This window comes from Tiliqua scincoides, chromosome 1, assembly GCF_035046505.1.
Source record: "Tiliqua scincoides isolate rTilSci1 chromosome 1, rTilSci1.hap2, whole genome shotgun sequence".
In the NCBI taxonomy this organism is placed as follows: domain Eukaryota; kingdom Metazoa; phylum Chordata; class Lepidosauria; order Squamata; family Scincidae; genus Tiliqua; species Tiliqua scincoides.
This window is the reverse complement of record NC_089821.1, coordinates 232,860,793-232,873,081: the sequence shown is the minus strand read 5'-3', so window position 1 is coordinate 232,873,081 and position 12,289 is coordinate 232,860,793. Positions and strand designations below refer to the sequence as shown.

The 12,289-nt window shown below is 38.6% G+C and overlaps 1 protein-coding gene and 1 long non-coding RNA gene across 4 annotated transcripts in view; one reads left to right on the top strand and one right to left on the bottom strand.

The window, feature by feature from the left end:
* The window catches only part of LOC136641590 (uncharacterized), a 52,500-nt gene extending 51,520 nt beyond the window's left edge, over window positions 1-980 (top strand). The window contains exon 5 of the long non-coding RNA XR_010793886.1: window positions 676-980. This is a non-coding gene — a long non-coding RNA (uncharacterized lncRNA). The remainder of the gene's footprint in view (window positions 1-675) is intronic.
* The window catches only part of SDCCAG8 (SHH signaling and ciliogenesis regulator SDCCAG8), a 150,644-nt gene that overhangs the window by 77,940 nt on the left and 60,415 nt on the right, over window positions 1-12,289 (bottom strand). The window lies entirely within an intron of this gene.

Here is a 12,289-nt window from a genome sequence, read left to right as displayed (position 1 = left end):
AGAAACTTGTCCAATCCCCTTTTAAAGGCGTCTAGGCTAGACGCCAGCACCACATCCTGTGGCAAGGAGTTCCACAGACCGACCACACGCTGAGTAAAGAAATATTTTCTTTTGTCTGTCCTAACCCGCCCAACACTCAATTTTAGTGGATGTCCCCTGGTTCTGGTATTATGTGAGAGTGTAAAGAGCATCTCCCTATCCACTCTGTCCATCCCCTGCATAATTTTGTATGTCTCAATCATGTCCCCCCTCAGGCGTCTCTTCTCTAGGCTAAAGAGGCCCAAACGCCGTAGCCTTTCCTCATAAGGAAGCCTCAGTCAACAACTCTTGGATCTCACACTATCAGCTGAAATGCGTGATTGATGCATCAGTTCTTGGGTCAGTAAATCTGTCCATTCTAGAAGCCTTCAGTGCTACCTCAATTCTTTTGACCACCAGGTCCAGGATCCAAATTCAGCAGTCAGGATCACTTCCCCCTCCAGATTTCATGATCTCTGCATGATTCTGGAAACTGACAATCAGTGGGAAAATACAGAGCAGTTGTGATTGCTGGGGGGGGGGTGCTTCCTGCTCTGAACAGCCAGCAATCCTTCTGAAGCCCTGATTGACCTTTGGAGGGGAAAATGGCAAGACTGTAGATGAGATCACTCTTGAATGACTTCTGCCTTTCCACAGAGCAAAGATGGGAACCCGCATCTTTGCAACAAAACAGCATGGGAGACATCTCAAATGATGGTGCCAGAAAACTCAGGATACGTCCAACTGAACATATGTTCCTCTCACCAATGTGGTAGGCACTTTGCAGATAAAATGGCTGATCTTGGTGCCTGAGGTGAACATTTTAGTTGACCTCATGGATGGGTCAACCTGTAGGTGGGGCTGCCTTTGAAGAATGTCCAGAAATTTTTAACCCCAGCACATCTTTTCATGTAGCTGTTGCTGGTGTCTCTTCTGCCAAAGAGCATGAGTTTTTTGGGGGACAGGGAATCATTTATTATTTTGCTTTGTAAATAGTTTTTGTAGAAAAATGGTATATAAATAAACTTAATAATTACTATTATATTGTTTGTATTGTTTTTAAAAACTGTGTTAGCAGTTTTGTGCACCTTAATGTAACAGATGGAGCAGAACTGTTTTAAAATAAACACCTGTAATTAAGGCCAGGACTTATAACAGGTCAGCACTTCCTTATACATTTGTTTGGAGGTTAATAATGACATTGCACAATGTATATGATGCTGTAAGTCTTGTTTTAGTTGTATATTTGTACTCTTCTGTTGCCTCCTTGATAGCTCATTTGCTGTAACAATATTAATTCGTTTGATACAACCAATTGTAATCAAAAAGAGCCAGTCATAAGGAAGTCCCAAAGAGAAGCAGACCAAATATGCAAATTTGCATCTGAAAGACTTGAGGGTGTAAGGTTCATTCCGAATCTTGAATGGTCATCCAGCAGAGCCAATCCACTACAGGCTAGATGGAGACACACCTGCCAGATACTCTGTCTTAAGAGTATCTCTGTCTTAAGGGATGCCAGCTGACTCTCTGCCCACTGAAATATTCTGCAGGTTGCCTTGTGCAAGAGGGCTACCTCCTTGCTCAGATATCAGAATTACATTCTGCCCTGACAGTTGATACATGTTTTTGCTGTCAGAGCAAGTCTTATGCCTTGGAATTTCAGCCAACTGATGCTCTTCCAAACCTTTTCCATATGTCTTGAATCACCTATTTTATTATGTGGGTACCTTAGCCTGTGAGACTAAGCTATCACTATAGTGAGGTCTTGTTACCCTGCTAACTTACATCCTGCTAACTGATTTAAGAGGCACTTTTTCAAGTGGGTGCTCTTTTATTTAGCAGGGGGAGAGTAACTGGCCCACCTCACCCCAGCAGTGTCTTTTCTAGTGGCTGTCTGCTAGTGTTGCATCTTTTTAGATTGTGAGCCCTTTTGGGACAGGGAGCCACTAGATATTTGATTTTCTCTGTAAACAGCTTTGTGAACTTTTTGTTGAAAAGCGGTATATAAATACTGTTGTTGTTGTTGTTGTTGTTGCTGGACTGCAGTCTGCCAGCAGGCAAGTCTGAGAAAGAGTACCAGTCCTAGGTTGACATCTACCAGATTTCATCTTGCTTATTGGGAAATACAAGCGGAGCTTTCATCAGTGCTCAAAAGAAACTGCCAAGAGTCTGTTTATTACAGAATTGGTTATGGCTTCTTGAGTTTAGAGCAGCGGTTCCCAAACTGACGGGACCCACAACCCACCCAAATTGTGAACACATTACATGGCTCCCTGCAGTGACTGGCAATGACTTGAGGAGTCAGAGGCCTGAAATAACACTACAAACAGGAAAGGGGTCCAGGGTGGGCAGGCTTTTCCCAGTGTGTGAAAAACCACACGCTAGAGCTCCTCCTGCTGCACCAAGCCTCCAACAGCTGATTGGAGTGGTGCAGCATGATCTCCCTACCATGTGGCAGGTATCCCACAATGCTCCTGCAACTGCCTTGCAATGCTCCAAGGTGCCGTGACACATAGTTTGGGAATTCAGTATAGGTTTCAGGCAACCAAAAAATTTTAGGTCTATCAATTCTGATTTACTGAAAACCCCTCTCTGAACTGGTTTTTGAGTCTGGTTAGACTAGGGGTGTCTAAGGCCAGTGGGCCAGATACAGCCCACGTAAGCTCATTATCCAGCCCTCGGACTCTCCCAGAACCACTATCAGCTGCTCAAAGCTGTTGAGATGTGCCAAAAGGGCAACCCATGTAATAACTGGGCTCTTCCATATCTTGAAAATACGATAAAGATTTCTATATTTTTTGTCACTTGCAGCTAATGAGTTCCTAAGTGAGAAAAAGTGATTATTTCTGGTCATGACCTACTCAATGATATCACTGCCTGCTTAATGACATCACTTCTCCATTTGCAGTTGTAGTCTTGGAATCTGTGAGACTGTTCAGAGGCTCAACTTTCTTGTTGTCTCCCTGCTCATAGATAAAGCCATCTTTCTAGCTTTTGTTTCTACAGAAGGGCACACTCACCTGGCAAGAATGTGAACTTGGATCTACTTCCCAGAATTTATAGCCAGACATTCCTTATGGCTACAGTGTTCAAAATCATGGCCCTAAATTGGGTTGAACTTGGGTATCTAATGGCTGAATTGGGTATCTAATGAAGAGACTGTCATCAGGACAGCTGACAGTGAAATTTCTTTAAGCCATCCTCAACTGCCTTAAGAAGATCAAGGTCCAATGCTCAGTCTTAAGTCGTTGCTCTGGCAAATGACAAGGGTGAAAGAGACATGTAGAAAAGTTGCTGAAGCCTCAATGTTCTATTTCAGGACATCTTCTACAGTTGTCACAGATATCTTTGAGTCCATTGCCCTAAGAAAGAATAGTTGAAGAGGAGAGTTGAAGAGGAGAGTGCTACCATCAGTGCACCTACTGCAGGATCCCTTGATGGTTCATGACATTTTATTGTTGACTTCAACAATGTTCTAGATTGCGACCAAAAGGTTTAATAATATTATCAAAATGTTTCTTTTTTGGCAGCTTTTTTACAAACTTATATGAAAGTAAATCTCTTTCAACACAGAGGGGCTTACTTCTGAGTGAACATGAGAAGTCATGAGCTGCATATCTATTTCTTGATGCTGATTTTTTTATTTTTCAACTATTTTATTGACATTTGAGATTGAACCTTTGCTCCATAATTGTAGGATACAAACAACAAATCCCTTCAAGCATATGCCCAGGACTTGTGTCCTCAGCAGGTCATTTTATCTTGGAACAGCAAACACCTAAGTTACAACAGAATCTGTTTTTGAAACTTTCAGAATTTTCAAAAAATTGCCATATAGCACAATGAGTTGCTCTTTGGGAGGAGTGGGTGGGTAAAAAGCCTTACAACATAAATCTATCCAATTGTCTAGTTTTCACCTTTTTTTTTTTTTTTTAAGAAGTGGCTTTCCAAATGCCATTCTAAGAGGATGGTACTAAAGGAGTAGTGAGCTGGTCTTAAATGTCATAAGAAACTTGGTTCTGTGAGTTTAAAGAACTACACTATCTCATAAAATTATACCCCATTTACAGTGAAATCCTATCCATTTACTAAGAAATAAGTCCAACCATGTTCAGTAGGACTTACTCTCAAGTACGTGTGTACAGGATTGCAGCTTTAATCATCCTAATGATACAAAAATGCACAGTAAGATGCTGTAATGTTATAGAAGATAAGCTTTAGGGCAATCGGATGTGTTGAACTTCCATATTTTGTCAGAATGAGATATTTTCTTAGTAAAAGGGGGGAAGCAAAATTTACTAAAGTTAAAGATGACACTGTAGCTAATATTGAAGTCTTATCTTGCTATCATCTTGATTTGGCTTGCCTGCACCACAACATTTTCCTAATCATAACTTTTGTGTGTTAACATTACAAAAAATTGACAGACAAAGCAATATCCTTGTCAATTTAAAAAGTGTTTTAAACACTTTATGTTATTTAGAGCAATGGATGAATGGATTTTAATAGCAACTTTCCAACTAAACTCACAATTACTGTCATTACGCTAAGTGCTTGATATCCCACTGTGCAGTTTTGCTTTCTGCTTTTTTACCTTCTTCCATGCACACTTTTAGCCACGAATTGTACAGACTTTCAGTGTTTTCTGCCTTTTCCTTTAAATAAACTGGCTCTGGCTCCTTCCATCTGGTTCCCCTTCCGTCAGCAACCCTGCACCTGTTCACACCTCCTCTCCTGTTGGATTCCACTGAACATTTCCTCCTCTGCCAGGGCTATTCTGGCACTCACAACCTTTCTGTCATTCAATCCATCTGTCAGAAGTGAACTTTGTTTACCGCAAGCTTCTGCTTTCTTCTTCAAGATGCAAAACCCCTCAAGGTCATTGTCAAAAGAACTGTCGGCATAGATTTAATCCCTAGCAAAAGACAAAGCTGGACAGTTATCCATTTGTGAAAATTACTTTTCTGGTTTGGAGGAGACAATAGAGAAGTTAAATAATAGGATATTTAATGATCATTGCAAAATCCTGCAACGTTTTCATTTATGCCTATTCATCTGACTGCAGAATCTTGTTCATTTTATCCACGTAGCAAATATGCAAGAGACAGGGGAGAGAAATTCCTGACCAAAAGAGTATAGAATAAATACCCTTTCTTGAGTTAAGACAACAAGAGGGAAATTTTGTGGTTCAGGAAAAAAAGATGGAAGAGAAATGAACTGAAATTTTGAAAATAGAACATTTCCTGTTCTAGCTTTGATCCAGCTTTGAGCTGGATCACAATTATTTCTCAGCCTACTAATCTATGATTGAAACATCAGATTTTTTAAAAAACACAATTCACCACTGATCACTTTTTAAAAGTCACTCCTTTGGTTTGTGGGATTATCCATATTGCTACTCAAATGCTTTCTGCAAGTTAACGGAAAGAGCCGTGCAGTTACTTTGAGACATTTCACATTGTCAACAGTATGTATTATGCAGAGCTATTCAGGCATGCATCTGCTTTCATAAATTGGTTCCGATAGCCACATAATACTGAATTATTAACTAGCCTTTTAAACAGTTTTACTCATCTGGAACAAGAAACGACTTGAAAAAAAATTTTTTTTAAGAGACAGAAAGCCAAACAACAAGGTAGTTTTCTTTACTACTCATAAAGAGAGAAATGTGTCAGAAAGTTAACTGAAACATACTTTCACTTCGTAACTAATTAAAAATTTTATCCAGCATATAATTTTTTTAAATCAAGTTTTGGAGTTCCCTACGGAATTAAATGTCATTTCTTGTATATGCCACTATTTTGTTCTCAAACCTTTTAGAAAAAGAAACATAAAAACAGTAAATTTTTCAACATTAGACAATATATGGCTGTTAAATTCAGGATCTGTTTTTAAAATGTATTGCATATTAGAAACTAGCTTTTGTTTTTAAATGATGTGTTCCATAAAATAAAATCCATCTAATATTAAATCAAGAGTATAAAGATAGCCTAAGGTGTTCTAGGAAAGTCTACTGTAGAGCAATATCTGACCTATCCATGTAATAGAATGTATTCCTTTTTACAAGTAATATTCTGCTGGCAACATGAAATAACCATAGTCAGGGCAATAAGTCATAGACCAGCTGCACTTCTGCAAAATATTCACAGACTGCAGGAATGAGACAGGCAGTAGTGGGACAGTTCATGGCAGCATAACTGCCACAACTATAAAATGCATCTATAGAGGTCTGCTCTCTGTTATAATTGAATAGACCAGAGACAGAAGAGAGTTACCAGATGGGAAAGATACAAGTAACCATACATTTGTGCTTCTCCTGTTCATCATCTTTATTTCTCTGTAAGGACAGGGCTGGATCCGTGATATGGCAATAACATTTTACATATAGGAAGTTTCCCTACAACTTTTGTCAAGCAGGTCAAACACCACAGTCAATGCCACCAGAATTACCACAATGTCAGTCCTTCAGTTATTCAAATGAATGGGAACTCATTTACAGACTTCAAGAAACAGGCTCACCAGGTTACCATTTGGAAAGAAAACTTCATGGCCAGAACTAAATAGAATAATTATACACACTGTAGCAGTAGAGGTTGCTTTTATGCAGGGTGATACATTTTAAATCTCTATCACAAAAGAATAGTTATATTTTCCATGCTATTTTATAAATGTAGACATATTTGCAAAAGAAAACGAATGCTGGAAATAAAAATACCAGCATAATATCAAAATGTCAAAACAATCTTTTCTAATTAAAAAGGTAAATCATCTATTTTTTTAAAAGACCTATCAGGAAAGGACTTGGAAATATTTATTATAATAAACAGATAAGCAATAAGTATCCTGCAGCAACTGAAGTGTGCACGAGTCTTCCCTTACTGGACCAGTATCAATACAAAATAGTACAAATTAAGTATTATATCTAAATAGATATAGGTATATATCTAACCTAAGATATAGGTTTCTTGCTTCAGAAACTGTTGGAGTACTGCAAATAATATTTTCAGATATAAAATTCCCTACTAATCACAGCAAGATATTTACACTTTACCCAGCTATTAGGTTTCATAACATATTTCTTTTTTTGCTTAATACTTAAGAATTTTGGAAATACTGTGATCTCAAACAAGATATTTTAAAAGATAAAATATATCAGACAACTATATTTTAGCCAACTGACAGTTTATAAAGTCCATTGTTATATCAATTTCTAAAGACATTGCCAGAACAAGAGATCTGATTTGTTCCAAATAATTCAATATATGTCATAATAAAAAACGTATGGTCTAAATGATGTCAGAAAATATTTCTTCCTCCATAATATTCAGAACAGCGTATATATCTCTAAGAATCTAATCAAGAGAAGGTCAGTGTCCCCAACTAGAACTACACACTTCATAATAAAGGATTATTAATTGCTGCACCCCCTTTTTTATAAAGTTACCTTAAGCAAGACCTTCTTTTCAGTTGTGGAAATATTTGTGGTTTGTACTGCTGCAGGACAAAGAACCAAGATTTTTTTCAAAGAATAGTTCGGGGAAAGAAAAAAATGTCTGCAAGATTCAGTTACAAATAAGGAGAACAAACGGCAACTTTCAAGTCTACTGCAGTCATTTACTAATATGCTGTTATATCAAATAAGTCTAATTTTTTTCGACAGCCCCAAATTAGATATATTGCAGAAACTGATGCATAAATAGCATATGGCTCTGTTATACCACCTATTTCAAATCCCTGTAATGTTTCCAGCCCTCCCCACTCTAAATGAATAATTGAGCCAAGCCATAAACCTTCTGCAAAGAGGAATTTATACACACACACACACACACACACACACACACACACACACACACACAAAAGCAGGAGCTGCAATTCCCTTTGTTCAACAAAGTGATGCATCATCTATATGCACTTGTTTATTTTCCAAAGTATTTTAACATTCATCTTGGTCATCTGGCTACAGTAATCATTCTATGTAACAGGTCCATTATTTCAGATGCAATTAAATCAATTTTCTAACACAGAGTTGTATTTTCTTTTGCAGCTTCACTGTCACCATTTCAGACTCTGATCATACATTTTTCATCCACAGGTCAATACAATTCATGTGCTTACTACAATGATGGTGGTTGTGTTACTTAAAACCGAGTCAAGTTCAAAATTACAGACTTAAGACACAATGATTACAGTTGTAAAGAGCACAGAGAACAATGTTACATGACCTTTATCTTAAGAGAGGATCCTGTCTCAACTCATGACAAATGATCATCGACTTAATAAAAGGATGTATAGCATTTACTCTGTGTAAAGTTTAGTTTCAAATTAGCATTTCTATTCATTAAAGGAGAAAAGCATACTGAACTTAGAGGGTAAGCATTTCAGTATGACTAACACCAGACATGCTACAAATAGTAGCAAAGATCCAGATTTTCAAAAATTCACAGAGTCAGTTCATCAGTGGATTTATACATTCCTTATGCTGCAAATTTTCCAGTTAAACTGCCCAGTTGACAAAAGTTTGTGTGTGTGTGTGTGTGTGTGTGTGTGTGTGTGTGTGTGTGTGTGTGTGTGTGTGTGTGTTTTGCAGTAAAAAGGCATTGCAAGGTCTTATATCAGACCAATGGGCACACCACTGTAAACATCATGGAACTCTGCAGCTATCCTGCAGCTTCTCTCTCTGTGGTCAGTCTTCCCAGCTGCCCTATCCGTTACTGTCTGATTAGTTCTGCTAAGGAGCCCCTCCCCTGCCAGCTTTCAGTGCCATCTGTTCTACACAAGATGGCTGCTGCCCAGCAACCTAACACTGCCCTCCTACCTGGCACCCGGCTTCCATCCTTACCCCAAAGTGCTAACACAGGTTCTCACTGCTGGCAGAGTCAGGATTTCATTACTACTACTTTGACAAGTGCAGGGTTGTTTGTAATTTCTCTTTTATCCTGATTTTGATTGTACAACCACCTCCCACTGATTCAGTTTGCTTCAGTTTTGTTGCTCACAGATTTTACTCTCCACATTAATCTCCCTCTGGCATGTTACTGCATCTGTTCCCTTTTTTATTATTAATTTTCAAATTCCCACCATTTTTGACAAAAAGGAGGTAATCTACACTCTGCTTCTGCCCATTTCATTTTCTTTAATTTGGAAGATAAGTATAAAAGCATGCCAAAGAAGTTAATTCTCCATTAACAGTTTATTTTCTGGCATCCCAATGCCTTTGTATATGAAAAACAGATAGGAATAAATGTTGACTAAACCACAAGCAATCCTAAACGTAATGACAAATACACATACAAAACAGAAGCGAATAAGTTTATTAAGCATGGTAACTTATTGCAGGGTTTTACATTTCTCATCAATTATAAATTTCCAGGTGATGGTTATGAAACTAGGGATAAAAACATGTTTTAAGATTATTATCCTGGAGCTTGATCAAATACATATTTCCATGAATCTGTGATATTACTGATTTTAGTTTTAATGATGAGATATATTCTGCACTGAGAAAGTAAATGAATGCTTTAAATTAGTTTGTTTGAATTTTGTGCCTAACTAATGTCATAAGCGTACCTCTATATGCTACTTTTTTTTCTTTAAAAAAGAACACCATAAAAAGTATGCCTCTTTGTATCATGTATGACTTAGGAAACAGTACACCTAATATCTTTATTAAAGTACCTGTGATACTCATCAGTGATAGCAACGACTTGCATTAAAAGATGAAAAGTAATGTAAGAACCTGGGGGTGGAGTGGACACGCATGCATGTGCAGACACAGTTTTCTAGCAAAAGGGGTTGCTGGTATGCTAAACTGCAAAGTGAAGTTTAACCAACATATTTATATCACAAGAACCTGAAAGGTAGAAGGATAGCTTTAATTTATGTATCTTATTTATTATAACACAAATTTCAATTAATGCCAATGAAGCTGTTGAAAATATGCTAGTGGATAATAGATGAACAGATCAGCAGTACATATTTGAAGCTAAAAAGGAAGATGTGTTGCAAATCTCCATTGTATGCCCTGATTTTCAAGATATGATTTTCAAAAAATATTTTTGCATATCAACAAATACTGTTGAGCTCTTCTACTGAAATGCAACACTACCAATATTTTTAAGCAGATTATATGAAATTAACATGTGTCTGCTCCAGAGGCATCACTAGGGTTTGAGTCACCCAGTGCAAGAGCTCATTGCACCACCCTCATGAAAGCCTCCCTGTGCCTCAGAAAGCCTTCCAGACATGATGGGAAGGTGCTTCTAGTCATGTCTGGAGGTCAGGTGAGGGCCTCGACTCACAGACTTGGTTATTCATGGGTTTTGGCTTTCACGGGTGTTCTGGGAACAGAACCCCTGAAGATGCTAACGGCTGGACTGTATATAATTCCAGAAACTAACTTCTTTTAAATAGGATTGCAACACAGCTTCCAATGTATTGCGTCCACTATTGCAATCATTGTCAGAACTTCCAAAGTTGTTCAAACAGCAATAATTTAAGGGTTTAAAATGGGTGGAAAATTATGCATGTGCATTTCTGAATTGAACCCCTGTTCTAGGCAAAAAAATAGAAATACAACTAGTTAATTGCAGAAATGTCAACATGTTTCCTTTTACTTCCTGGTGTTTCTTTCATACATGAAAAGGGAGAAGCTCATCCAAGAACAAGCTTCACTTTAACACAAATGTATTATTGTTGTTGAAAACTATTCATGCCTATCAGTGGGTCTCCCTGGTGACAATATTCCATGGCAGGCAACACACTGAGAATACCCTACACAGCATACTTTTGGGAAGTGAAATCCTATAGAGAAGAACTCTACTAAAGACCTCAAAGATGACACTCCCACAGACGTGCCAGGTTCTGGCCACGCAGGGTTCTGAAGATGATAACCAACATCTTGAATTGGGCCAGAGCAGTTAAACAAAAGTCAACTTGATGAGCTTGCACCCTACAACCTGTTTAATTCAGAGATTGTTCTTAGATGAACCTTCAAGGGCAGCTTCATACAGAGTGACACCATAAACCAAGCAAGAGAAAACAAGATGATAGTCTGATGAACAAGATGATGAAGAGGATGATAGTGCCCAGAACTCCACTGAACTAGGAACTCTGAGGGAATATCAGCATTAGTTGAGAAAAAGCTGGCACAGTCCTAAACTGAATTCTAAAGCAAACGTTAATTCAAATGATTTGTAGAGCAGAGACAAAATTTACTTTTACTTAATAAAAGGGAATAGTTAACTAACACTGTTGTTTTCAAACAACAAATCACCCTTCTTCCCCTGCCAGTTCATTAGAACAGTTGGATGCTATTTGCAGAATGCTTTCAATCAATTATATTAAGAATGCACTAGAAACGCTTCCATCTTCTATTCCTCAATCCTTCTAACACATTAACCAAATTACATAGTATTTTTAAAGACACAGAAGTACAGGACACTACATCTTCTAAGCCAAAATCAAGGCTTACACTTATGACCTCTAAAGGCTAAATACCTTGATCTGTCAAGCACTCTGCATGCACTGCCAATTCTATATCTCAATGCATTCTGTAAAATTGACCAGAGGCTTCTAAGCTTCCCATCTGTGTGTCAGCTTAGGGATACAGGGGGATACAAAGAGTCAGTCTTGGTGGGTGCCATTATCTGTGGAACACTCTTCTACGCAGGACACACAATAGCCTAAGTCAGTGGGTAATTTCAGTAACATTACATTTCATTACCTCTCTGCATTTTCACTGTAGGTCAGTCTAGTCCAGTGGATCCCAAACTTGTGGGTTGTGGCCTACCAGGGAAACTGGAAGCAGGGCACTTCCCCTTAAGGGGAGTGGCCCTGCAGCGATGGCACCACAACGATTGCGCTGCTGCTGTGATCAAGGTCTTTTTATAGTACCCGAGGGGTAGCGCTGGCTTCCAGTGGGCGTGGGGAGCCTGCAGATGCCTCCACGGGGCTCCCCAAGCCTCAAATGTCTAAAATTAGCAATCAGAACCCACGTCCAGTTTCATGATTGCAAACCATAAGTGGGTTGCGATTGCTATTTTTAAACATTCTGATGTTTGAGGAGTCCTGCAGAGGCATTCGCAGGCTCCCTGCATTCTCCAGGAGGCCGGCGCTGCAATTCCTCCCTGGCAGCAGTGCAATCCTGGCGATAGCATCACTGCCTTCGCCCCTCCTCCACAAATACTGACTAAGTTCCCAACTTCCCTGTAGAAGTTTAGGAACCAGTCATCTAGCCTTTTCTGTAACATCTGAAGAGCATTCACATTTTCAA